General features: G+C 45.6%; 1 protein-coding gene across 1 annotated transcript in view; it reads right to left on the reverse strand.

Annotated features, from left to right (window-relative positions):
- LOC126260374 (atrophin-1-like) overlaps nt 1–27,009 on the reverse strand; it is a 405,613-nt gene that overhangs the window by 77,463 nt on the left and 301,141 nt on the right. The window contains exon 2 of the mRNA XM_049957703.1: nt 22,389–22,450. The gene's annotated coding sequence lies outside the window, so the exon portion shown is untranslated. The remainder of the gene's footprint in view (nt 1–22,388; nt 22,451–27,009) is intronic.

A 27,009-nucleotide genomic window follows, 5' to 3' on the forward strand; every position in this document is an offset into this window, starting at 1 on the left:
ACACACACACACACACACACACACACACACAAATACGAATTTGGGGATTACAGGATGAGAGGGTATGTGATGTTATTTCAGTGATTAGAAAATCGAGCCAAATTAACAAAGAACTTAGGGTGTGAGCCCACATATGAGTTTCGCGTTACAACTCCTCTGGTCTGGTTTTTTTTTTTTTTTTTTTTTTTTTTTTTTTTTTTGTCATCAGTCTACTGACTGGTTTGCTGCGGCCCGCCACAAATTCCTTTCCTGTGCTAACCTCTTCATCTCAGAGCAGCACTTGCAACCTACGTCCTCAACTATTTGCTTGACGTATTCCAATCTCTGTCTTCCTCTACAGTTTTTGCCCTCTACAGCTCCCTCTAGTACCATGGAAGTCATTCCCTCATGTCATAGCAGATATCCTATCATCCTGTCCCTTCTCCTTATCAGTGTTTTCCACATATTCCTTTCCTCTTCGATTCTGCGTAGAACCTCCTCATTCCTTACCTTATCAGTCCACCTAATTTTCAACATTCGTCTATAGCACCACATCTCAAATGCTTCGATTCTCTTCTGTTCCGGTTTTCCCACAGTCCATGTTTCACTACCATACAATGCTGTACTCCAGACGTACGTCCTCAGAAATTTCTTCCTCATATTAAGGGCGGTATTTGATATTAGTAGACTTCTCTTTGCCAGAAATGCCTTTTTTGCCATAGCGAGTCTGCTTTTGATGTCCTCCTTGCTCCGTCCGTCATTGGTTATTTTACTGCCTAGGTAGCAGAATTCTTTAACTTCATTGACTTCGTGACCATCAATCCTGATGTTAAGTTTCTCGCTGTTCTCATTTCTGCTACTTCTCATTACCTTCGTCTTTCTCCGATTTACTCTCAAACCATACTGTGTACTCATTAGACTGTTCATTCCGTTCAGCAGATCATTTAATTCTTCTCCACTTTCACTCAGGATAGCAATGTCATCAGCGAATCGTCTCATTGATATCCTTTCACCTTGTATTTTAATTCCACTCCTGAACCTTTCTTTTATTTCCATCATTGCTTCCTCGATGTACAGATTGAAGAGTAGGGGCGAAAGACTTATTCGGTGGTGAAGGGTGTCATACAGCCGTTGTGACCTCTCCTGAGGCATGCTGATCAACAACAGTTGTAATTGATACTTGGTGTACTGGATACTGCCTCTGGACCTGAGTTGACTTCTGAGCTGATCCCACATATATTCTATCGGGACAGGTCTGGGTACTTGCTGGAGACTAGCGTACCTCAACATCATGCGCTGCAGACCACAGAGACACGTGCCATGTATGAACGACGATTGTTACGTTCTCATCATCATGTTGTCCCCCAAGAGGTTACACATGAATATCAAGGATGTCCATGACGTACCCTGTTCTGTCACAGTCTCTTCAATCATTTCCTGCAGCAGTCTAAAATCATACACCACGGCTTTTCCACAGTATGACGTTAGGCGTCTCTCCAAAGCACTGGAAGAAGTGACCTCTCTGTAGATCGCCGCCATGTCGATGATGGTCATCTGAAGTAGTGCAGAAACGTGATTAATAGCTGAACACAACAGGCACGACTCATCAGCAGCTCCCGCTTCCTGGACACTGCACCATTCCAAACGAAGCCATCTGTGTTCAGTCTACGCTTGTGACGGTAACTGCCTAATCCAGCTGCTGCTGGGCTCCGACCAATGGTGAGGGATTGAGCCGTGGCATCATTGAGTTATTAGACTGTTCTTTCTGGCGCCACTGGCTGAGGTGTAGTAGGGACTGTTCCTCTTGCAGCCCCATTGCCAATATTTATCAGGAAGAGTTTTTATCTGTGGGTTGTATCCTTAGATGGTCTTTGCTTACTGATATATGTACGGGGTTCGCGACAAGAGGTGGTCACAGGGTCGGAGCAGCCGAAGGCACGAGCTGCGGAAGGAGGGCCTGCGCAGAGTGAAGATACTGGAGTACTTCACAGGGGGCTCGTCGACTACAAGCAGCAATCCGGTATCCAGTCTGCTGGTTGGCACATTCGTGTTGGACGACCTCTCGTGGCCTGGCTGCCCTCTTCTACCTGGCTTTCATTGGCGCCACTCAGTAACCACTGTGATGCACCGTGGACCCTTGCTGATAGGTCCTCGCAGTGATATGTGTCGTTATGTACCTGCCCTCCTTATTATTTTCTGGTTTGCACATGACACTCAGAGTCTTACTTGGCCTGCTCTTTGTCGTAAATACAGGGTGAGTCACCTAACATTACCACTGGATATATTTCGTAAACCACATCAAATACTGACGACTCGATTCCACAGACCGAACGTGAGGAGAGGGGCTAGTGTAATTGGTTAATACAAATCATAAAGAAATGCACGGAAGTATGTTTTTTAACACAAACCTACGTTTTTTTAAATGGAACCCCGTTAGTTTTGTTAGCACATCTGAACATATAAACAAATACGTAATCAGTGCCGTTTGTTGCATTGTAAAATGATAATTACATCCGGAGATATTGTAACCTAAAGTTGACGCTTAAGTACCACTCCTCCGCTGTTCGATCGTGTGTATCGGAGAGCACCGAATTACGTAGGGATCCAAAGGGAACGGTGATGGACCTTAGGTACAGAAGAGACAGCAACAGCACATTACGTCCACATGCTAACACCTTTTTATTGGTCTTTTTCACTGACGCACATGTACATTACCATGAGGGGTGAGGTACACGTTCGACGGGCGTTTCATAGGACGTGGAGGACCCATAAATTGGCCACCCCGTTCTCCTGATCTTACACCTCTGGACTTCTTTCTGTGGGGTACGTTAAAGGAGAATGTGTACCGTGATGTGCCTACAACCCCAGAGGATATGAAACAACGTATTGTGGCAGCCTGCGGCGACATTACACCAGATGTACTGCGGCGTGTACGACATTCATTACGCCAGAGATTGCAATTGTGTGCAGCAAATGATGGCCACCACATTGAACATGTATTGGCCTGACATGTCTGGCACACTCTATTCCACTCCGTAATTGAAGACGGAAACCACGTGTGCACGTGTACCTCACCCCTCATGGTAATGTACATGTGCGTCAGTGAAGAAGACCAATAAAAAGGTGTTAGCATGTCGACGTAATGTGCTGTTCCAGTCTCTTCTGTACCTAAGGTCCATCACCGTTCCCTTTGGATCCCTACGTAATTCGGTGCTCTCCGATACACACTATCGAACAGCGGCGGAGTGGTACTCAAGCGTCAACTTTAGGTTACAATATCTCCGGATGTAATTAAAATTTTACAATGCAACAAGCGGCACTGATTACGTACTTGTTTATATGTTCAGGTGTGCTAACAAAACTAACGGGGTTCTATTTAAAAAAACGTAGGTTTGTGTTAAGAAACATACTTCCGTGCATTTTTTTATGGTTTGTATTAACCAGTTACACTAGCCCCTCTCCTCACGTTCGGTCTGTGGAATCGATTCGTCAGTATTTGATGTGGTTTACGAAATATATCCAGCGGTAACGTTAGGTGACTCACCCTGTATAGGCTGTAGTATTGTACTATGACATAAGTTGTCGTTTGAAAATTTGTCCCGCTGTTATATGGCCTTTCTTTTTTGGTTTGTATTCTATCGTTTTGTTCTAATTAATCAGCTCCTGGTATTACATACAGCCGGAACAATTTTACTAAGGCACAGGATAGTAATCCGTGTTGCGGCTCGCGTTGGCGCCATTGGTAGGTTGGCATCGTGTAATAGGGATAATGGCGTCTCCTTTTCTTCTTCTGTTTACTGGCACCGCTACGTTTGCTAACATTGTCTGTGCACACGTGGCAGCAGCAGCAGTTATCCGTATCTAGTATGGTGGTACTATCTTTGGAGGAACATCAGGTGTTTTCCGGGTTGGAGTGTGTCGAGGAGTTTATTGGGGACGGAGCTGCAGTGAGGTCTGGCAGTGCGAGGACATGCCGGGACCGATGGCGGCACGCAAATACTGCCGGATCGAGGGGCTGCAGTTGCGAGGGCGACAACCTCGTTGCCCACCGGACCCAGGACGTTTGAGTTGAGTGAACTTTAACCCAGAGCTGAAATTTCCACTATTTTGAGATCACTCCTTTCGTTCGCACGTTGCTGCTCGCAGGCTCGCTGAGACGAAGAGCAACGAGTAGAGTGTTTGGAGTAGGCGAAATTAATTATCAGCCCTCCACTTCTTATTATTAATCATTGAATTACTTCTGTAGTTATTGGTGAAGTTCAACCAGTAGTATTTTTCTGCCTAGTGGCCGCTAACACCTCAGTTACCTGCCCTGGAGGTTAGCGTATTTTCGCGGCAGTGTACCTTTCCTCGCCTTGCCGCTGAGGTCCGGTAAGGCATGTAGTTCTACAGCCTCCTTGATTGTGGGTCGCATATTTTGTTTCTTTTGGACTACTTTGATCATAGTGGTTCATTCTGCTTCTGGATGTTCTAAACACCGGATTCCGAAGACTTAGTGCTGTCCGCCAGTCCCGCCTTGCCTGGGTTATTCCATCGTTGTATTGGTTATGAGACGTTAGGTAGATTTTGCAAGAGTGTTGGTCTGCGTTTAAACTGTCACTAGTTTGAGTTGCCATCCAGTTAAGCGAATACAACTCTTGGCTGCCTGTCTCATCGTTTACGAAGTTGAGGGACTTCCCCAGGTCGATCCCTGGAGCCTGGTCAGATTGTGATCATTGTTTTTTTTTAATTAATTTTGAATTATTACTGTTTGGGCCTTCAGCCGACAAAGAGTTTGAATTTCTTGTTAATAAGGCCTTCAGTCATGAGTGTAACTTGTCTTAAGAAGTTTTAATTAGATAAAATATCTTAACACTGAAATGCTGATGATTTTTCTTTAAATATCTTTTGAAGAAGTTTAATTGCTTCTCAAAAATTCGCTATTCAGGCTTTCAGCAGCCCAACTGTTTCTTTGTGTTGTTACTATTGGGGCCTTCAACCGACCAATAATTTGAGTATCTTGCCAATAAGGCCTTCAGCTGTGAATGCAATTCGTCTTGATAGAATTTTTATTTAGATATTGTGTCTTAATTGTGAAATATTGATGATTTTCTCTTTTTTAAAATATTTCATTATCCCCTGGAGAAGTTAAGAATTTGCTATCCAGGCCTTCAGCCATCAAGTTGTTTTCCTTTTTTTTTTTTTTTTATTTGAGTTATTACTATTGAGGCCTTCAGTCGACCAATAATTTGAATTTCTGGTCAATAAGGCCTTCAGCCTTGAGGGCAACTTGCTTAAGAATTTTTTTTTAATTTGACATTGTGGCTTAACAGTTGAATTGGATAACTGTTCCTTATTGTCAACTTCATTTGCAATTGTTTCCAAATGAAGTGTACGTGACTTAAAAAAAAAAAAAAAAACAGAGCAACAAACGGTAACTGATTACGGCCCTGTCCACACCGAATCCTGCCTTTCCCTAAGTTCCAGGTCTCAGATGCCTTTAAACAAAAGAGAGGCCTTGTGGTTGGATTTAGCTGTTGACCAGTTCAATTACTTTATTGTAATTGCATTTCTCAGTCATTAGTTATAATCTGAACAACCTGTTGTAGTAAGCTGTTCGTTTATGTGTTTGAAAGACCTGGTCATTATTGGTGTATTTTAGCTGGATCTTGTGGTTCCGCTGAGTGAGTTCTCTTGTAAAAAGTGTTCACAAGTAATGTTTTAAGACGTTCCTTCAGAGTGGTCTTAATAAGTGACAGCCAGTTTGACTTTGAAAATATCACCAAGGCTTTAGTCAAAATAAAATTGTCAGAGGGGACGGTTGGGATCCAGTCGCACCTTGGTTGCCGATTGAAATTGAGAGGTTGGTTGCATTGAAGTGAGCCTTATCATAGTCATATTGTTTGCTAATCTGTTTAACCTTTAAGCACAGGTGCGCATCTTAACCCCGAACCTTTCGACATACAACTTTCAAATTAAATGTTAGGTCATCTGTTTTGAGTAATTGAATCATTCTTGTCATCAATGGTGCTTGTATAGTTTCATGTGTTGCAAAAGGGCAGCCCGGTAGTAAACACCTCTGTTAAACCAGATAACGGGCGGGCTGCAGGTCCGACCGTCTTGTAATCATTGTCATATTGTTTGCTGTTTTGCATTACAGCACTTCAGATTTCTTTTGCCAAGATTAAACGCATATTCAAGTTAAGATTTAAGCCAAAAGAATTTTGCAAATTTGTTCATTTTGTTAAAGAAAATTGTATGGTTAAATGCTTCGATTATCTGTTTATATATTGTTAAATAAACATTTTGTTTGAAAATAAAGTTATATTGGTGGGTCCTCCTTTCCAAGTTTTCTTTAGTTCCAGTAATTACCACGTATGAGGGATGGCACAGAATTTTGCAAGAAATCCACTACTCTTTCTCGGATGACACGCTCAGATATGAAGGGGTTAAAGTGTGCTTGGTACACATAACGGCGATCCTTCCTTGTGGTGGTCAGGCTCGGTTGACCGGAGCTGGACGACGGCTCTGCCTTCTCTCAAGTTCCTATGCAGTCCAACATCTGAACGTTCTGGATACTGTACGTTTCGTTCGACCAGCCGGCCAAGTAGAGGTCCACAGTGACGTTCCTTTCAGAATCTGTCAGATGGTTATAACTCTATTTCACGGAAGTACGTGGCAGTTCCGTGTCCTTCACAGTGATCACTCAACATCTGATGCGCTTCACGTCTCTTATGTACTCTACCAGGCTTGATAACAACACTAAACACAAATAACACCGATGCCCACCAGTAGCTGTTCTACCTGTCACAGAGAATTCCATCTCTAATCATTTGTATACCCACCGATGGTGTGTTCATGTACAAAGTTACATTGAAATGTGACCCCACCTTCTTGGTGCTTCACTCTATTTTGCCAGACAGCGTAAATAATAGCTCTGCAGTATTCAAGGTACGCGAAAATTATTCAAAATGGTTCAAATGGTTCTGACCACTATGAGACTTAACTTCTAAGGTCATCAGCCCCCAGAACTTAGAACTACTTAAACCTCACTAACCTAAGGCCATCACACACATCCATGCCCGAGGCAGGATTCGAACCTGCAACCGTAGCGGTCGCGCGGTACCAGTCTGTAGCACCTAGAACCGCTCGGCCACCCGGTCGGCGAAAATTATTCATTAAGAAGTAGCGTAGATAAGCACCTTTCAGGGTGATTGAACAAAACCTCTCTAAGGGTTTTAGGCAACCTGCACCGCCTTCAAATACCAAATGCCAGATTTTCTTAGCCTGCAACGTGAAAACTATTAATGCTACAGAAAAAAATGAACAGAACCTTTTCTTAGGAAACTTAGTTTAGTTAAATTTTTTGCCGGGATATTTTTTCGCTACAGGCAGTAGTTTTCGAATTACTCAAGAAAAAATGTATGAGTGACCTTCAAACACGTTTTCGTTGAATAAATGAGTGACCCTCAAACACAGTTTTCTTGAATAAATCGAAAATTTTAGCCTCCGGGGAATACGTATCCCAGCATAAAATTTAACCACATTACATTTCCTATACAAAGGTCCTGCTCATTTTCTCTATAGGACTAATAATTTGTGCGTAGGCCGGCCGGTGTGGCCGTGCGGTTCTATGCGCTTCAGTCTGGAACCGCGTGACCGCTACGGTCGCAGGTTCGAATCCTGCCTCGGGCATGGATGTGTGTGATGTCCTTATGTTAGTTAGGTTTAAGTAGTTCTAAGTTCTAGGGGACTGATGACCACAAATGTCGTGCGTTGTGAGCGAGTGAATATGAAAAACTTCCTACGTGCTTTTCATGGCGGGTTGTCTAAAACCCATAGGTAGGGAAAGCTGAACTACCCCGTATGTGTCCAGGTTACATGACCATACTACTCTTTAAAAGGAAACTAAAACTTACTAAAAACTGAAAAAGAGAACCAACAGGAAACAAATGAGCAGGTAGCAGCTTGTAGATAGCAGGTGAGGTACCGAAAACATAAAGCTTATATTATCAATGTGCTTATAACCGTAAAACTAAAAAAATATATTAAAAATCCAAAAAAGGTAGGGGTTCTGTATAAGGGGAGAATTTACGAAACAGGTACGAAAACGAAACACAATAAAACGTGGCAATGGCTGAGCTGCAGGTGTATTGTTGTTTGAGACTTGACTGATTTAGTTGCAGTCTTGTGTTTTCTTTATTTTTATGGGCTCTGAAAGTGACCACTGTGCGGACGAGACTGGTTTAATTGCGTCCAAAACAGGATGAAATAATGTACAAATTCTTCGTGGTGAGCTGGCGAGCAGAGCCTCGATTCCAGTGCACTGGATTCCAGTGCCTCGATTCTAGTGCACTGGAATGGATGTGGAACTCGCATTGCACAACGCCGAAGGAGCGACGCACTTCTCCCCTAATTCCCAGTGCACCGGGGGCTTTCAGCGCCGTCGCCGCCGAAGCGTCTCGGCAAGCCAAGGTGTACACTGCGGCGCGGCGGCTTGTCTTGCGCCAATCCACCGGCTGCCGGCCGCTGCCTTCGGACTCGCCTTCGCCTGGAGGGACGGCGGGTCGCTCGTCAAACAGCGGCGACGCGCCGCAGCGCGCCGGTAAACACCCGCACAGGGCAAACAAGGCTATCCTCAGCAGTCCGGCCACCGACCGCCTGACGCCGGGCCCTTCATATTTGTCCTGCCCAACCACAGCTGCGCGTTGTTTTACCGGCGAACGGCCATTAACTGTGATTTGTTTGCTCGCCGGATAAATTGCTCCTGGTGGCTCGTGGTGTGGGGACGAGTGTATACCTGAGCACATACAAGGGTAATAACCTACAAAAAACAGGCCACGTCCGAGAATCAGTGGGATGCTGGCGAGGAAGAGATCGGATAAGTATCTCCAATACATCGTCACCAGGTGAACAAAACGCGTGCTTATGGACAGTCGAATATGCTGCTGAAAATGGTATAGCAAACTGAACTGCCTGTGTAGTTTTCCTGGTAACATGAAGACCTGATAAGTTCAGAGTTGTAAAACTACCATAGGCTGCTACAGACAATCAAAAGTAAGCGTAAACTATCGTCGTTTTCCTACTAGTCATTGTCGGTTAAGATCGTAACCGCGTCACCTGCACGTTAGGTGTCTTGCATACCTATCGGGCGTTAGCTCATTTCAATCTCCTTGTCTACAAATGCGATCAGTGTGTTACAAGATTCCCCCAGAAACCGGAATCGGTGATCATCTAGAACCTTTGTGAGTATGTATAAAATCGCGCGTAACCTATAGAACATTTCTGTTCTACATAGTTATCTCCCGATCTGATACTTAAAAATAAACAGTATGTATAGCAAAATTGAAACTGGCGGTGTAAAATTCCGGTTTTATTCGCAAAGTGTTGATTTGTTACCTGAAACAGATGAAGGCTGTAGTAAAAATAAAAGAAGTACAGATTTATCATACAGCGCTAGGAAACGTAAATTCTTCAACAAAAAAAGTAAAGTTAAAAAAAAAATCTCCATACACAAACATATGAAACATCGCTTCACTGCTTTGTCGAGCTTATACAATATTTGTTTCAGCTAGTTCTAAACAACTTTCTCACTTATCGCTAGTAACAGGAACGTTCTATTGATTACAAAATAACAACAATAAATACATCGAATGTTTATGGTTTTGTATGTAAATTGTAGTTGCATCTAAAGCAATTGCTTTGGTTACATAAGAGGGCAGAAGTTATGTTACCAACTAACTTTTGTTAATTCGATTTGATACAGCGCAACTCTAATCGTTAGTGTTCACGACAGACGTAGTTAACAGCGAGACGGACATAGATGAAAGTATGCGGTAGTAGGAGCAAAAGCATTCCAGTAAATATTATTTCGCAAGAGATAATACTAAATGTCTGGTTAAGAGCCCCACTGCTTATCAAGGGATTACAGTGCAAAAATGTTGCGGAATGGACAGATTTTAATTGCTAACATAAGACGACATCTATCGTACCGATTGCTTCAAGATGAATAGGCCTAGTGTCACCTCAAAGTTGAAGAGTGCGCATTCACACTTGTGGTTGAAGTATTGGATCAGTAAGCTGTACGGTCTTGTTATGAGTCACGAGATGATCAGTGTATGAAAGAATTCGTGATTCACTGTAATGTGAGTGTACAGAGTGTTTTAAAATAATGACCTCATTTCAAAACTTCACATTTATTGAAACAACCTACAAACATGGGTAACATTGCAAAATACTCTGTAAATCTTAAAATTTTTGGCAAATGTTGTATGTGTCCGCCAGCAGCAGCACTATCAACGTCTTTTTACATTTCTACCGTGGTTAATTTCCAGTGACAAAGCAACACTTCATTTTAGCGGTAACTTGCGCGTGTGGGGATTCCAGAGCCCTCATGGCATTATTGAGCGCGAAAGAGACTCACCTAAAGTGAACGTTTTTTATGCTGTTTCTCGTGTAAAACCGAACACAGTGACTGGAATGAGATCTCTTCAAATGGTTCAAATGGCTCTGAGCACTATGGGACTTAACATCTGTGGTCATCAGTCCCCTAGAACTTAGAACTACTTAAACCTAACTAACCTAAGGACATCACACACATCCATGCCCGAGGCAGGATTCGAACCTGCGACCGTAGCGGTCACGCGGTTCCAGACTGAAGCGCCTAGAACCGCACGGCCACACTGGCCGGCAGATCTCTTCAAATGCTGCAGAATTGGCCATTTCGACAACTTCATGACGACTCCGATGACTTCATTTTCCAACAGGATGGAGTTACACGACACCGGCACAGAAACGTACGTTAATTTCTCCATGACTCTCTGTCTCAACGGGATAGGGCGGACGGGACCCCGAGATGGTTCCCTGCATTCTTGGCCTCCGAGACCGCCAGACATGACCCTATCCGACTTTTTCTTTTGGGGATATGTGTGGGAAAGTGCGTTCACCTCCCATTTACCTCGTGGATAGAAGAAGTGAACAAAAGAATAACAGCCATCATGACTTCTGAAAAAGCAGATACGTTGTGTAAAACGTATGACGAATTTAGCTGTCGTCTAGATGTTGTTCATGCTGTTGCTGGTGGTGACATAAAGCCTTTGTAATAGCACAGCAAAAACTTCAAGACTGTTCAGCTCATCACATGTTTGTAGTATGTTTCTATCAGCAAATGTGGAATTTTCAAATTAGGTCATTCTTTCTGCAGAACCGTGTAGCATTATATACAATTTCTAGCATGGCATATGGAACAACTCCTTTAATAGGTACGAGAATACATTAAACTGTAACATATGCTGCAGAGGTATTTTATTTCTTGATCAGGTATGCCATGGGTGAAATTTGAGTCGAGATACATGGAGACTTTACCGAAAATTTTATATTTCAATTATATTTGGTATCATACATTCACTATTTTCTCCCAAACGCCCGTTTGTGGAGTTGTGATACTGAACCTTTTTGTTTATATTGTTGTACGCTTATTCCCCTGTCAGTTTTCGCTGTTACTTGGCAATATACCCTGTAAATAACTGACCTCTCAATAACGGTTTCAGATCTAACAGGATGTAGGTAGCAGAGGCAATTTTATAAAGAGAGATCACGTCACTACGAAGTGTTATTACTCGCAGATGAGTAGTTCGTAAAAAATCTGAAATGTGACTGGATCTTCTTGCGCGTAAATATACAGATCCTCTGTCGATTCGCTACGCGATTATTTATCAGTCACTAAAGGTAAAGAGGAGCACCTGCATGGCGGGAGTAACTATGACTCTCTTAAGGTGGCCAAGTGGCGGCGGTGTGGCTGCATCCGAACTCTGCTTTCCGTAGCGCGGTTCTGCTGGAGTCGTGCTGCTGCTGCGAGGTGCCTTCTTTGGGTTGTAGCTATAGGGAGAGTGATGCGCAATGCATGGGCCTAGCCCTCTTAGCCTCTCCTCTCCTGCGGTCTTCTCCCCTTCACGTGGGCCCGCTGATTTCGCAGAGTGGAAGACCGCACCAGGGGCTTAGGGGGGTTACCAGCCCCCTCGCTTCAGTCTGGAACCGCGTGACCGCTGCGGTCGCAGGTTCGAATCCTGCCTCGGGCATGGATGTGTGTGATGTCCTTAGGTTAGTTACGTTTAATTAGTTCTATGTTCTAGGCGACTGATGACCTCAGAAGTTAAGTCGCATAGTGCTCAGAGCCATTTGAACCATTTTGAACCAGCCCCCTCTCGCATTATCCCTTTTCAGTTGGGGGCAGCACTCAAGAAAGTACAAGTGGTGGCCCTTCCGCTGAAGGCGCCACCCCAGCTTCCCCAGCACCTATCCGGCCAACCGGCCGTGCCGCAGATGTGGTAACGAGTGCAGCAATTTACGCCTGCAGTGAGTGCCACCGCAGCTTTACAACCAAGAACGGTCTCGGGGTCCACCGCCACCGCCAACACCCAGCGGCCGCCAACGAGGAGATCGTGACGGAGAGACATCGCGCGAGGTGGACAGAAGAAGAGGTCCTGTCGCTCGCCAAAGCAGAGGCCGAACTGTTTCTTGAGAGGGACGCACGGTTCTTCTTTGTCAATCCAGAACTGACTAGGATGTTCCCCGACCGAACGCTTGAGGCAATCAAGTGCCAGCGGCGGAAGGCTGCCCACAAGCATCTTGTCCGCGAGTTTATGGAAGCGCTTGAGATCGGTCGGGGGGAAGAGCCGGCGTCCCGCCGGGGAGCGGGGAGGCCGCTGCCTGACGCGGGCGACGGCGCTGTGCTACCCGATGACGCAGCCGAGGACTTCTCGGCCGACACCACCGGGCCGCCGCCGGAGGGGTCGGCTGACGCCGCCATCTGGGAGCATCTAGCGGGGCTGCCCGCTTCCGCTCAGCGTTTCTCTGCCCTTGGCCGAGTCATCGGTCTGGGGCCGGGTACGCCGCCCGAAGTCATCTTGGGCATGCTCCAGGATGCCCTTGCGTCGGTCGGGTCTGGAGGGGAGAGAGGACGAGCACGAGGGCGCAGAGGCCGCGCCAACCACCGAAGCGGCCGCCTGCGGCTCCGCCGCAGCACAGGCGCAAACGGCGCCAATGGGAGTACGCGAAGACGCAGGATGCCTTCCGACGGTCGCGTGCGCGTTGCGTGCGTGGCCTCTTGGATGGCACCCTGTTGCAGCCGCCACCCGACATCCCCGGTCTGCTGGACTTCTGGGCGGACCTCTTCACGAAGACGCCCATCTCCACCGCGGGCTTCATCCGTGACCGCCTCCTGCCGCACTCGGAGCCTGTCGCTCTTGAGTGCCTGTGGGGGCCGGTCACACATGAGGAGGTCGCGGCTGTCTTGCCGCCCAGGGGATCAGCGACCGGTCCGGACGGCCTTACTCCTGCTGAGCTGCGGCGCCTGCCGCATCAAGTCCTCGTCAAGCTTATGAATCTCTTCCTTCTGGCCCGTGCCCTTCCCGAGCGTCTGCTTCGCGCGCGCATGTCCCTTCTCCCCAAAACGGCTGCACCAACATCCCCCGCTGACTTTCGCCCCATTACGATCTGGCGCGGACCTTCCACAAGGTTCTCCCGTCGCGCCTGATCCCCCGGGATGGGATGTTGGAGAACACCTTCATCCTGGACACTGCTCTCACCGAAGCAGTCCGCTCCTGCCGCTCTGTCTTTGTGGCGTCGATCGACGTTTCTAAAGCATTTGATTCGGTGGATCATGCTGCCCTTCGCCCAGTACTGAGGGCTCATGGCCTGCCGGATTGCTTTATTGAATACGTCGAGCGGTGCTACGAGGGCAGCACGACAGTGATAGCGGGCGGCGCCGGCGTGGGCGTGTCTGTGCAGCCGTCACGGGGCGTCCGTCAGGGTGATCCTCTCTCCCCCCCTCGTTTTCAACTTTGCGGTGGACTATGTCTTAGGTCAACTTCCCTCCCACATCGGAGCTCGGATACTTGGCCGCAGAGTCAACGCTGAGGCCTTTGCAGATGACGTCCTGCTGTTCGCGTCGACCCCGAGGGATTTACAGTCCCTCATTGATGCAGCCGTCGCAGCCCTCGCACTCCTGGGGCTGCAGATCAAGGCCCGGAAGTGTTTCGCCCTCGCCTTGGTCGCGTCTGGACGCGAAAAGAAGGTGAAGGTGGACGGCGACGTCACCTTCAAGGCAGGCAACACCGCCGTGCCCGCCCTGCGTGTGGGTGAAACCTTCCGGTACCTGGGGCTGCAATTTTCCACCTCCGGTCGCTGCGTCTTCAACCCCCGACGCCACCTGGGGGAGCAACTCGACGTCATCTCCCGAGCTCCGCTGAAGCCGCAACAGCGCCTCCACGCACTCACCAACGTACTTCTCCCTGGACTGTATCATGGGCTGGCCCTCAGCCGCGCCCGAGTGGGTGCCCTGGAATCAGCGGACGTCACCATCAGGGCCGCCGTCAGGAGATGGTTCCGCCTTCCGGCGGACACTCCCCTGGGCTACTTCCACGCTCCTGTTGCCCAGGGGTCCTCGGCACCCCATCGTGCCGTTGGATGGGGCCAACCCTTCGTCGGTCCCGTCTCCTGGCCCTAAAGAAGATAGGGCCAGCCTTCGACGGTGCAGGCCTGGACGAGGTGCAGCGTGAGATTGAGGTGCTGGTGCGGCACCTTACGTGGGAGGGCACCCTCCTCAAGTCGTCAACGCAGGTTGGAGAAATGTGGGCTGCGCGCCTGCATATCGCCATCGACGGTACGGTGCTTTCATCTTCCACCGCAGTCAAAGGGCAGCATCAATGGGTCGCCAACACCAGTCGACTGCTATCTGGGCGTGACTACATCGACACTCTCCGCGCTCGCATCAACGCCTTCCCGACGAGGGCACGGCGCAGTCGGGGGCGGGAGGCGGACACCAGATGTCGCATGCGCTGCCAGGCCGTGGAGACCGCCAACCATGTACTACAGACTTTCTTCAGGACGCACGGATCCCGAGTCAAACGACATGACGCAATCGTGCGGTATGTCGCTCGTGGACTCGTGCAGAGGGGCTTCAATGTCTCAGTGGAGCCCCACCTCCGTACACCTGAGGGAATCCGCAAGCCTGACGTGGTGGCGGTTAAAGACGGCATCGCCCGCGTGATCGACGCCGAGGTAGTCGGAGACCATCTTCGACTCGACTGGTGTCACTCCCAGAAGGCGGCCTATTACGACACGCCATCCATCCGGCGTGCCATCTCCAACCTGCACCGTGACGTCGAGGAGGTGACTGTGTCCACCGCAACGTTGAATTGGAGGGGCACATGGTCTCCAGCGTCGGCGAGGGACCTTTTCGAGTTAGGCTTCCGACCTCGAGAACTGGCGGTACTCAGCACCAGAGTACTGCAGAGCTGCTGCACCAGTTACCGTATCTACGAGCGGATGACGGCGCAAAGGCTGATGCCACCAGTCGGCATCGGCTAGGATGCTGGTTATTCTTCTGCCCTGACTCCTGGGGCCTATCAGCAGGAGCAATACCGTCTTTATTCTTCTTTGTCTTTCTTTGTCTTTCATATATGTTTTTTCTTCCTTTCTTTATACATAAGTTTATCATGGTGTTTCGCCCTGTAAGTCCCCACTCCGGTGGTGGACATGGCGAGGTACACAACACCGACATACCTAATGTGCCATGTATATATATTTATGTATGTGTTATCACGGCCGTAAGATGATTATGATATCCTCATAGCGATAATTCCTGACTGATGTTCGTCAGTCTTTATGAGAAGACATCGCTAGCTATTTACCATTTGCATTAGTTGTGAATGTAACTCTTTCCCTGGGTATTGTAAACGCACGAAAGTTTCTAAATTGAAACATGTGCTGTTTCCAAATGTTTCAACTGTTAAAGAGCAGCTTGGGCTGTGGAGTAGAAGATACCATGTGCGTCACACAAGTGCGGTAGATGGCTCGGAACATCGTGACTACTGTGACTACTGATTACCGCGAGACTGAATGCAGCCTTGTGTTGCTGCCGGCAGGTGGCGCGATAAGGGAAGTGTGCAAGAGGAGGCACACCTATTGAGGATGGGGAAATTTACTGTCTTTAGCAATACTCGCAAAAAGGCAGATTGTTACTGTATGGATCCTCTGAACGAGCGTCTCGAAACGGCGAAACTGGTCTGCCGTTCACATGCTAAGAGTAACGAAATGTATTCACAGTTGCGAATATGGGCAACCATCAGCTGTATAATGGAATGACGACAATGAAAATTTGTGCCGAACAGGGACTCCCAGCTCTAGTGAGGTGTAGCCTTACCATTTGGCTATCTAAGCACGACTCACGGCGATACCCAAACTTCCATATGTCGTCAACCATCTACCTACAACTTGCACTCGTACATCCATTACCTGTATTCCTGTATAGGGGTGACATGCTCTCCCGGTGTCGGTGGATAAATATGACTTGCAGTGCCTGTATTATTCCGAATTACGATAGAATGTTCCTTCGGCTATGCATGCATGTCCGAAGGAACGGGCACTGGGGAGACTACAGCCGTTATGAAATGCACGAAATATGCTCACAGTTGCGAATATGGACAACCATGAGCTTGTATAATGGAATGACGACAGTAAAAATTTGTGCCGCACCTGGACTCGAACCGGGATTTCGCGCTTATCGCGAATGGTCACCTACCATTTGGCTATCGAAACACAACACACGGCCAGACCTAAACTTCCATACGTCGTCAGCCATGTTTCCACAACCTGTACTCGTACGTCCATTATGTATATTCTTGTACAGGGGGGCCGGCCGGAGTGGCCGAGCGGTTAAAGGCGCTACAGTCTGGAACCGCACGACCGCTACGGTCTCCTTGACGAGAAAGCAAATGAAACTCTCAAGGAAGTTTACGATTGGTCAATAAGAAATAATGTGACACTGAACATAAAGAAAACTAATGCCATGAACTGCAGTTTGAAGAGGAAAAATGACAATGTTAAATTAAATGTAGATGGCATCTCTATAGACTGTGTAACAAATGCTAAATTTCTAGGAATGAATATTGATTCTCAGTTGAAGTGGTGTGAACACTCAAAGGTACGTGCAAACAAAATGTCATCAGCAAGTTATGCCCTTACTTTCCTATCATCAGTGTGTAACATGCATTGTGTTTTAGTTACGTATTAATCATAGGTACACTCAATTCTTAGCGATGGCATTATTTTTTGGGGAACAAATGCACAAAATATGAACACAATTTTCAAACTCCAGGAAAGAGCCATAAGAATAAAAACAAAAAATACTAGTCGAGCTCATTGTAAAGATCTGTTCTAAAAACTGAGGATTTTAACTGCTCCATGTGAATACAATTACCAGTCAGTTGTACACATCAAAAATAACATTGGTAATTACTGCACAAACAGCTCTGTCCATGATCATGCAACAAGAGATAGAGTCAACTTACATATATCAAGAAAAAAATAAACATAAAACTCAAAATAACATTTTCTACCAAGGAATAAAACTGTACAATAAGTTACCAAAAGAGATTAAAGATATTGCAAAAATACACTTATTTAAAAAGGCAGTAAAAATTACCAGTTACGCAATACATCTTATACATTGAAGGATTACTTAGATAAAACACAGTAGGGGTCCGATAAAAAATAAATAAATAATAATAATAATGATTATAAAAGATCCAACATTCCACGTAACACCCTCACTTTATGTTTCTTTTTTCTTTCCTAGAAACACTGAAGCTATGCATAGCACACCACTAACACCTCTTCCTCTTTCGGAGCTCAACATCTCACTTATTATTGAGGGATGCTGACTCTGTTTTACAAGATAGCAAATGGGAAGCTGCGGTACAGAAAATGGCCCACAGGTCACCAGTGTGTGTGTGTGTGTGTGTGTGTGTGTGTGTGTGTGTGTAGTGAGTGAAGTGTTATGAAACAATGTGTGTACAGTGTGTGCAGTGACTGATAGTGAGACATAAGTGAACGGTGTGGCATTACATTATTTAATAAGTTATTTTTAAAAGAAGTATTGAATACCAGGAATAAAATCTAATGATTGTCTCTAATTAGAAGTCTGTAAATATATGTGTATACGAATTAGCTTATTATAAATTGGTCTAAACTTGTAAATACTTTGACATGTCCTATATCCTTGTAAAAAGAGATCTACGGATGAATAAAGCTACTACTACCATAACTACTACTACTACTACTGCATGGTCGTGTCCTGTTCCGTCGCATTCAGTACCAGAAACATGCAACGCACCACCAATGCAGGCCGATGAAGGCAGTATTAGCGTACTGGGGATATTTACCTCGGCTTCCATCGGTCCTGTGGCAGTAATAGAATGCCCGATGACGGTGAACTGCATTATTCATACTTGACGGCTTCTCCAAAGGCGATGGCACCCTGCAGCGGGGTAACTGTTCGTATCACAAAACCATAATCGTTCTTCAGAGATTAAGGAACATGATTCTTTTGGCCACCAAAATCGACCCATCCTAACGCGGCGGAACACGTTGGGGATGCTATCGGACGCCAGCCCAGAGGCTATAAACCACCAGTCAGTAATTTACGGGAACTGCGTGACTTAGGCGTAGACGTCTGGTTCCGCGTACCTCGGGAAACTTACCTAGGTCTTGTCAAATGCATACCATGACGAATAGTTGCTTTACTGCGTTCCAATGGTGGACCAAGAAGCTATTAAGCAATTGATTTTAGAATTTTGGCCCATCAGAGTAAGTTACGTGTGGGAGCCTCGTGTCCGTTTAGCGAAACCTATACCAGTGCCTTTATCAATTCATTGGTCCTCAAATTTTCATTTTTTTATTTTTTACAGATACAAAATACCAGTACTTACAAGGGGAGGCCGCCAATTGTGAAATTCAGATTCGATTCGTACTGCGCATAATAAATGCTCATGGCCAGAGGTGTAATGTGGCAAAGCACCAAGACGCACTTCTCAGCCATTGTCGAGAAAATCGACAGTTAAAAGAAACCGCTGCGGTGAAATACTCTCTACGATTAATAATTTTCTACAGCATCGTGGCGCAGCGGTAAGCGCTCGGGATCTTAATCCGAAGGTCACCGGATCGAATCTCGCGCCATGCATTTTTTTTGTTTTAGTATTTGTTTTTTGTAATTCAAATGTGTGTATACATACACACACACACACACACACACACACACACATATATCTGTTGCAACAACTATGCATATAATAAGTTGTCGAAAGTCGTTTGTCGTGGAAAAACTGGCGACTTCGAACATCATGATGTTTTCCGCAAACAAAGTTGTATTTCATAAATGTTATTAATTGTCCTCATAATGTTAACCACGTATAGTTAACGGAAGACGTAGAAACGATATTCCGAAACGAATACATATAGCCTAAGTCAAACATTCGAATTAGAATAGAGACCCCACGAACACAAATTTGCTGTTGCAGGTATGAAATATAAACTCCGTTACTCGCTCGTTACACTTGAAGGACAGGTGTTGAATGAGCCGAAACGAGCCGCCGCAGTTAAAAGAAACCGCTGCGGTGAAATACTCTCTACGATTAATAATTTTCTACAGCATCGTGGCGCAGCGGTAAGCGCTCGGGATCTTAATCCGAAGGTCACCGGATCGAATCTCGCGCCATGCATTTTTTTTGTTTTAGTATTTGTTTTTTGTAATTCAAATGTAACAGCGTAGTTGCCTGCTAACTTCGAAAGAAGGTAGATGCGGTCCCTAGCGCAACTTACAACATCGTCGAAAATTGGTGCGGACGTGAGAGCTTTGGTACACCCTGTTAAACAAACGGAAAAATGGAGGCGGTACAATTGGAGAGCGATCTGCCTTCACCAACATGCATAAGCAATTCACTAATAGTTTATATATATATATATATATATATATATATATATATATATATATATATATATATATAATAAAAAAAATTGCATGGGGCGAGACTCGATCCCGCGACCTTTGGATTACGAACCCGAGCGCTTACCGCTGCGCCCAATACGCTGTAGATAAATACTAATCGTAGAGAGTATTTCACCGCAGCGGTTTCTTTTAACCGTCGATTTTCTCGACAACGGCTGAGAAGTGCATCTTGGTGCTTTGCCACATTACACCTCTGGCCATGAGCTTTTATTATGCGCAGTATGAATCGAATCTGAATTTCACAATTGGCGGCCTCCCCTTGTTAATAGATTTGGTTGCTCTAAACACGAATATCAAGCTTAAAATTGTCTACTAGCTTAGGGTTAAAAGTAAATAAAGTGTTTTCGTATCACAGTCACACGTATGGGACATTGTAGGGGCTACATGCAAAGGCACTGTGACAGAGATCCCTTGCCGTAAGTGAATAAAGTGGACGCTTCCCGTACAGTTGCGCAACACTGCTTTACACCATAATTCATATGTCCACCATCATGTGAGGGTTGTCGACTACAGAAACCAGGCGCAATGTTAAAATTGTTGCTTATCACTGCTATTCCGCTGTGTTAGTTCACGTGATACTGGAACAAGTGTTGTGGCTGTTGGCAGAGAATGTAAGTCAGGTGAAGCTCTTAAACTGAATATTTATGTTACTGCGGGCTTGTACGCTTTAAAAACAAACGCCCCGCATCTGCAGTAACAAACTTGATAACTTTTGTTATATTTGTAGAGATCGTAATTTGTGGTTCAATAAGGTGACAATTGACTATGGTAGAAAAATAAGGAGAAGTCTTGTATTTCGGATGTTGAGTTGCAGACCAAAGTAAATCATACTACACATGTGTAATACCTCGTGTCCGTCTATGATGAATGCTTGGATGCATGGTGACAACTTCTCCACGAAGTTTGGCCTGCCTGCTGTTTGGCGTGAACCCACAAGTCACGCATCGGAATGCAATTTTTCTATGGTACCTCCCTTGACTAAAGGAATCAATACGAAGAGGAAGAGCAATTCTGGAATCCCATCTGCCATTCGCCCTGTGGCTCATGGCGAAGGATTGCTGGTTCCTGTTGCCCACTTTTACCACCATCAAGCAGTCATAGCGATGATGCTGAGCCGGCCGTGGTGGCCGAGCGGTTCTAGGCGCTTCAGTCTGGAACCGCGCGACCGCTACGGTCGCAGGTTCGAATCCTCCCTCGGGCATGGATGTGTGTGATGTCCTTAGGTTTGTTAGGTTTAAGTAGTTATAAGTTCTAGGGGACTGATGATCTCAGATGTTAAGTCCCATAGTGCTCAGAGCCACTTTTTTTTGTGATGCTGAACCGACACAAATAGCCAGTGACACTGACCCTTCATTGACACCAACATTCTCATCTGGAGAACCACACAAAATCGCATGGTGTAAACTCATCGATCTGACTAGGGATGTCGATCTTCCATAGCGCAAAGCTAAATTCTAGGTCTTACTGACATAGTTCGTGTGTTTGTGTTCAGAAGAGCGATAAAAAAATTGTATGTTATTTCCGGTGACAATGACAGTTCTTTTGGAAGACATGAGCATCACATTACATACCAGACAGTTGGAATTTTTTATAGGTGGCTCAAAAATAACACCGCAGTCGGTACTGTTACACAGTGGTAATGAAAAGCCATTCATCTCAGTCGCATATGCTACCTTAGCTAAATAAAATTATACCATGCTGCAATCCGTTGTAAACTGTGTTAACTGCAATAAGCATGATTGGCTGATATGTGGAGATTTCGAAGTCATTACGATGCAGTTGGGGTTGCAAGGGCGTTGCTGCTGCCTGTGTGAGTGGGACATTCACGCAAAGGAAAAACACTACTCACAGAGAGAATGGCCAATACACACAGAGAGAATGGCCAATACTAACTGCTCTGGTGCCTGGGCCAAAATATATTACTGAAGAATCTCTAGTCAATCAGAGCAAAATTGTTCTCCCACAATCGCACATTACGTTGGGATACATGACAGCATTTTGTAAAGGCTGTGTACAGGAATGAAGGAACATTTCGCTATATGTGTAAGGCGTTTTCACAACTTAGCATAGGGAAGATCAAGAAGGGGATATTAATTGGTTCACAGACAAGCCAGCTATTGGGGGACCTAGATTTTGAGTTCATTCTAACCCCTCTATTGCTGCATGCGTGGCATTGTTTTCCTAACACTCTTCTTGGCAAACATGAGAGCTGAAAATAACAAGGACCTCATGGACTAACTTCTTCATGCTTATATGGTCACAGACTGCAGAAACACTTCCTTTACTTCCGCCTCGATGTGTTACTAGAGAACTATGGTGCATTTAGTGATCAGGACATATCTATCATAGAACGTTGGTACACATGGCGGTTGACTACTGCTATGCTGACCGATATCTATTGGATACTAAAGAGAGATGATCCAGATATCCACACAAAAAGGCACGAATCTACTACATATGTTCAGATAATGTATATATCCTAATGATTACGGTAACAATATCCGTTCCCATGTTCCCACGTACTGCAACAAAACGTACCGTCATCGATACGACTCCAGGCAGTAAGAACGAAACAGTAACTCACCTATGAAAGCGCGCATCTCCGTGGCGGTTGCCTGCCTTGGGCTGCGGATGACCAGGGGCATCCTGCAACACAGTATAAACATTATCCTCACAAGCTGTTGGATAAAACTTTAAGTTTGGTTACCAACATATCCTTAGCTCCATATCGAGAACAAATTTACTTGCTTCAACAACTAACCCGTTTACATATGTAAGACCAAAGCTGAACCGCGTATTTGTAGGTGATTCAGCTACCCCTTTAACTAGGTTTTAAGCAACCCACGATGTCTTCAAATACCATAAGCAACATTTTCATATTCTGTCGCTCGCCCAGGGCGATCTATTTATTGGTCCTGCAGAAAAAAGGGCCTTTTTGTAGGAAATTTAATGTAGTTATATTTTTACTGGGATACGTTTTCCCTGTACATTATCGTTTTCTAGTTATTTAAGATAACACGTTTGAAAGTTATTTTTATAAATTTTTCTCGACGTACAGCCCCTAGCGGAAACCCATTCCAGTACAAAACTTAAATGCATTAAATTTTCTACAAACAGTATCTCATCATTTTTTCCATAGGACTAATTGTTTCCACGTAACGAGCGAGAACGCTGCATGATATACTCTCGCCCGTTCGGTGTAACACCGGTGAGGATGCGAATGCTCTCACAACCACTGTTGAAGTTCGCTGTTTGTACTTGTACGTAGTTTTCCGGGATTCAGGCAATGGTTCAAATGGCTCTGAGCACTATGGGACTTAACATCTGAGGTCATCAGTCCCCTAGAACTTAGAACGACTTAAACCTAACTAACCTAAGGACATCACACACATCCACGCCCCAGGCAGGATTCGAACCTGCGACCGTAGCGGTCTCGCGGTTCCAGACTGTAGTGCCTAGAACCGCTCGGCCACACCGTCCGGTTTCAGGCAATGTCCAGATGTCACTCCACATTTACTGTTCAAATTGTCTTCTTTTTTAAGTAGTGACTAAGAATTCTTAGCCACCTGACAGACTCGGATCTGATGTGTGCACATTTTGAAATAGTGAAGCAGCGTTTTGTAAGGAAGTCCTGTTTCACCTTAACACGTGAGACAAGGTAAAAATAAGTCTGATTTTGTATGTGTCCAGTCGCTTCTTGCAATATATATGAGTGCAATCTGATTTCTGATAATGAGTGCAAGGTGAAAACTACTCTGGTTATAGCTTTACAAAAAATCTCTAGAGCCGAAAAAGAATAACACACGAGCGTGATTCATAATCTGAGATAGGTCATTCGATTTCTCGGCGATATTATTTGATAAAATCTTTTAAGTTTATCAGCCAAGCCATGGCATTCTACTTGCCCTGAAGGTTGCTGTTAGGAGGCTAGTCGACATGTTGCGACAACAGGACACCAAACACCGCGTTTCCCCCGAACACAACTCTAATCGGACTGTAATAAGGCATTTCCTATATTATGTACAGTTTATGAAATTTTAGACGTTGGGTAAGACGTACTAAACCTACGATGGGCGTAAATCAACACTTTTTTTTTTCTAAAAGCAGGTTGGTTTCATTCAGGACTCCAGTACAACATACTGTTCCCCACTCTTTTGGCTACACAACCCTTTTTCTCAACTTAATTTTCCTTCAATGAGATGGCCCTAGGCCGCCTGACTGAGAGCGCCTGTACCTTCCTACTCGTCGATGTCGGAGCCAACGTCTTGCTACATCAATAAGATTCCCATCATCCACGTACGTTCCCGCGAAGTGCGTTCTTTATTGGACCGAACCGATCTAAGTCGGAAGGTTCGAGATGCGGACTGTACGGTGGATAAGGAAGAACACACTTTTGAGTCCCCCAAATAGTGAACAAGTTTGTCAGCACTACCAACAGCGGCATCCAGTTGTGCAGAGAGGTGTTTGATTGTGATCCGTCGATCATCTCGAATGAGAGTGTCCACACGTTCCAACACTGCAGGTGTCACAGCTGTATGCAGCTGGCCGACACGAGTGAGATGGGACACATTTGTGCGACCTTGTTGCGACGATGGTGGTGGATGCCTCGTCCAACGACGCACTATGCTTTCGTTCACTGCCAGGTCTCTGCAGACGTTCTGCAATGCCTATGAACTTAGGCATTGCGAGCCGTGCACGGCCCGCGTTTGTCCCATTTATTGTTTTCCATCTTCTATTGCGGCGCTGCCACCTTGTTTTCTCATTTCATTTACTGGCATAACTGACTTCCTGCCTTACTTGCCCCTGAGTGGCAGCAGCATCGCGTATCAGTAAGTGCACTGTCGTACCATCTCTGGCGCGACCGATAGTATTTCTGGGTCGTCGTATGTCTGGCAGTCAGTTGGAGACGGACCAGCTGTGCAGTCGGGACGCAGCAGCAGTGAGTTGGGGACGGAGCGCCGGTGAGGCGCCGACAGCCAGTGTTCGCCGACCGATGGCGATACACATGAACTGTCTGACGGAGGGGGATTGGAACGGGAAGACCGTTGGTTGGTCGTTCGGTTAGGCGTGTGATCGGCCGACGTATATTTGGACCTTTCACCATTTCCAGGCCGGCAGTTGGTCGGTTGGCAAGCAGTGAGGAAATCTCCGCGGCGTGTAGTTTGGTTGGCCGGGCCCGCTGGCGGTCTCTGTACGGTGTGGGTGTGTGTGGTGCTGTTCCCATTGCTACGAGGTTCGTGGCTCACCGATCCTAGACATGAAAGTTGAGTTTTGACTTAATCTACCAGCATGTGACAACTGTTCACATTGTGTCGTTTGGAGTTCGTTTTCGGCTGTTGAGATATTCCCGTGAGGAACAATGTGTGTTTTCAAGTTGGCATATTTTAACCACCCTCCGGTGGAGTTTAACTGTACTTGGTTATTTCAATTGAAGTGCATCAGCGAAATCTTAGGCCTTGTGGCCGTTAACGTTCCGGTTACCTGCCCTGGCCGTTGACGTAAATGAAGGTAGTGTATTTTCCTCATCGTGTTGTCACTGTCCATCAGGGTGTGTAGTTTGACAGCTCAGTGTATATTTGGTTGTGGGCGCCAATACCTTCTACGTTGTTCCATTGAACTCCCTGTTGTGCGCTGGTCGGGTGAAGTGGAGGTTATCTTGTCGGTGGGTGCGTTGACTATCTGTCGGTTGGGGTGTCGTCGGATCGACAATGGTTGGGCCAACTGCATGTCTCACCAAAGCGAACGTCAGTGTTGTGATTCCAGGCCGACCGTCGGAACTTCTGAGCGCCTTTGGATGTACTGCCTTTTCTTGTCTGTTCTTGTTGTTTGTACATGTATATGGCCTCTAGCCGATTTTTTGATTAAGGTTGTTTTGCCCTGAAGTTGTCAGATGGTTTGGGCCTTAATCCAAATTTAAGAACTGTTTTACATAAAGCCTTTGGCATTTTTGAAATTAATGTTATTGACTCTTAAATGTTGGGCCTTCAACAGATTTTGAATTTAAGTTGTTTTGCTCTTAAAGTCTCAGATACTTGGGGCCTTTAGCCGATTTTGAATTAAGCCTAAAGTTGTTCTGCTCTCAAGGTGTCAGATAGTTTGGGCCTTCAGCCTAATTTAAGAATTGTTTTACGTAAAGCCTTTCGCATTTTAAAATTAATGTTATTGAGTCTTACGTGATGGACCTTCAGCCCATTTTGAATTTAAGTTCTTTGCTCTAAAAGTGTCAGGATCACTGGGCTTTCAGCCTAATTAAGGAACTGATTTTAAGATAAGGCTTTGCCTTTTAAATGTCTGATTTTGGTTGAGCTTTAGGTTATTTGCTTTCAGCCGTTTTTGAATTAAAGTGGTCTTGTCCTTAAGACATGAGATTGTATGGAGCATTCAGTCGCTAATTAAGTTCCAAAACTCAAGCTGTGTTAGTTTAAAAATTTTCTTGCCTTGTGTAATGTTTGATCAAATAAAAGGTTGTACGTTCAATTGTAATTGACAGCCACTTATTTTGGCCCCTTCCCACAACTTAAACTACATTTCCTGTCCTGCGGGTTTAGCAGGGCGTCTCACAGTGCTCTGGGTTTCCGCCAAAAGAAACACATTGACCGCCCTCTTCTTGGAACGCACCTCCAATATAGATGCTCCTTTGAAAGCTACGTATAGCGCCACCATTTACCGGAACTTCATGAAGCTATAAGGTCTGAAGCGGTCATACACTACTGACCATTCAAATTGCTACACCAAGAAGAAATGCAGATGATAAACGGGTATTCAATGGACAAATATATTATACTAGAACTGACATGTGATTACATTTTCACGCAATTTAAGTGCATAGATCCTGAGAAATCAGAACCCAGAACAACCACCTCTAGCAGTAATAACGGCCTTGATACGACTGGGCATTTAGTCAAACAGAGCTTGGATGGCGTGTACAGGTACAGCTGCCCATGCAGCTTCAACACTATACCATAGTTCATCAAGAGTAGTGACTGGAGTATTGTGACGAGCCAGTTGCTCGGCCACCATTGACCATAACGTTTTCAATTGGTGAGAGATCTGGAGAATGTGCAGGCCATGGCAGCATTTGAACATTTTCTGTATCTAGAAAGGCCCGTGCAGGACCTGCAACATGCGGTCGTGCATTATCCTGCTGAAATGTAGGGTTTCGCAGGGATCGAATGAAGGGTAGAGCCAAGGGTCGTAACACATCT

Source organism: Schistocerca nitens, chromosome 5, assembly GCF_023898315.1.
Source record: "Schistocerca nitens isolate TAMUIC-IGC-003100 chromosome 5, iqSchNite1.1, whole genome shotgun sequence".
Taxonomy (NCBI): Eukaryota; Metazoa; Arthropoda; class Insecta; order Orthoptera; family Acrididae; genus Schistocerca; species Schistocerca nitens.